Below are 1,886 nucleotides of genomic sequence, written 5' to 3'. Positions count from 1 at the left end.
CTACCAAATGTAAAATAGATAGCTAGTGGGAAGCAGCCGCATAGCACAGGGAGATCAGCTCCGTGCTTTGTGACCACCTAGAGGGTGGGATAGGGAGGGCGGGAGGGAGGGAGACGCAAGAGGGAAGAGATATGGGGATATATGTATATGTATAGCTGATTCACTTTGTTATAAAGCAGAAACTAACACACCACTGTAAAGCAATTATACTCCAATAAACATGTTAAAAAATATATCCTGTGCTTCAGGAGTCTGCAGTCTAACTAGGAAGAAAATATGAATATAAATAACTATAATTCAATATAAAAATATTAAGTGGCATGAAAGGAATATTCTATGGGAGAGATGACTTCTACTGATCATGTTGCCTTCCTAGGTTGCCACCTTCCCAAGCTGAGTCACTTCTGCTCTGTGGCTTCTCTTAAGATGTTACTATGATTTTCTAAAAACAGAAAAGGACTCTAGATCAGTTCTTCTCCTTGGTCACACATTAGAATCACCTGGCGTGCTTTTAAAGATCTCAGGCTGCACCACAGTCCAATTAAATCCAAATTTGGGGGGAGAGACCCAAGCATCAGCATTAAAAAAAAATTCCCCAGATGATTCCACTGTGCAGCCAAGGTTGAGAATTGCCAAATGACTTCTGTATCCAAAGTCCTATGCCAAATTCTATGTAGTGGTATAAAAAAAACATAAAATACATGTCGGTATATGGAGGCACTTCACTTTTTAATAACATGCTATTCTTACGTCACATTATTTTTCCTTGTGCATTTCTGTCCATTCAAGCAATTAAAGATAAACAGGTTAGCCATTTGAACTCATAACTATTTGTACCTTATTAATTGCCCAGTCTAACAGAACTAGTGAACTTAAGATGCAAATAGGAACTGCAAGTTCAAAGCCATGAAAAAGTTAATGATTTATCCTCCCCCCTGTTGTTGCAGAAAGATGACTATTTGATAACCCTCATGTTTATTTTGGAAGCAAAGGAGATGCCTACTATAAAGAATGATCCCAATCTCCATTCTAGACTCCATCTAGAAGTCTAGAATTGTACCTGCCACTTTAAAAAATTGAAGTATAGCTGATTTACAACATTGTGTTAGTTTCAGGTATACAGCAAAGTGATTCAGTTATATATATATTTTCAGATCATTTTCCATTTTAGTTTATTACAGGATACTGAATGTAGTTCCCTGTGCTATACAGTAGTACCTTGTTGTTTATCTATTTTATAAATAGTAGTATGTATCTGCTAATCCCAAACTCCTAGTTTATCCCTCCCCTTCCCCCTTTCCTCTTTGGTAACCATAAGTTTGTTTTTTATGTCTATGGGTCTGTTTTCTGTTTTGTATATAGATTCATTACTATTTTTTTAGATTCCACATATAAGTTACATCATATAATATTGTCTTTCTCATTTTGACTTACTTCACTCAGTATTATAATCTGTATGTACATCCATGTTGCTGGAAAGGGCAAATTTCATTCTTTTTATGGCTGTAGCTGCCTTTTAAAAAAGTTTTTGGGGTGTGCTCAGAGCAGGGGGCCTGAAGAAATGGCTCCTCTGTTTACAGCACACCCAACAGGAATCTGGGTTCATTGTGACAAGGGGCACAAACCTTGTGGCCTTCCTATGAACAAATACCCAACACGTCCCCCTGTACCTCCACGTGGCTGATGGGCAGGACCAGTGGGACAGGGCTCAATTTTGAAAGAAAAGCTACAGTATTTAGTGGTGGCGTTTGCCACCTAGAGCCTGTCCGGTCCACGCATGTGTGGGCCATGAGTGGTCTTACAGACATAAAGGCTTTGAACCTCTCTCTTCAGGAAAAAAAGAAAAATAGATTCCAACTATATGCCATTCTGGAAAAGCAAAACTA

The 1,886-nt window shown here is 38.4% G+C and overlaps 1 non-coding gene across 1 annotated transcript; it reads left to right on the top strand.

Annotated features, from left to right (window-relative positions):
• The first annotated feature begins 1,530 nt into the window (after positions 1-1,530).
• On the top strand, positions 1,531-1,660 carry LOC112062024 (small nucleolar RNA SNORA11). Its single transcript, XR_002890499.1, has one exon. It is a non-coding gene; the product is annotated as a small nucleolar RNA SNORA11 (small nucleolar RNA).
• Positions 1,661-1,886: the final 226 nt, after the last annotated feature.

Source organism: Physeter macrocephalus, chromosome 21 (genome assembly GCF_002837175.3).
Source record: "Physeter macrocephalus isolate SW-GA chromosome 21, ASM283717v5, whole genome shotgun sequence".
NCBI classification, from domain to species: Eukaryota; Metazoa; Chordata; class Mammalia; order Artiodactyla; family Physeteridae; genus Physeter; species Physeter macrocephalus.
Note: the sequence above shows the minus strand (reverse complement) of the source record. Positions and strands in the feature narration are given on the sequence as shown.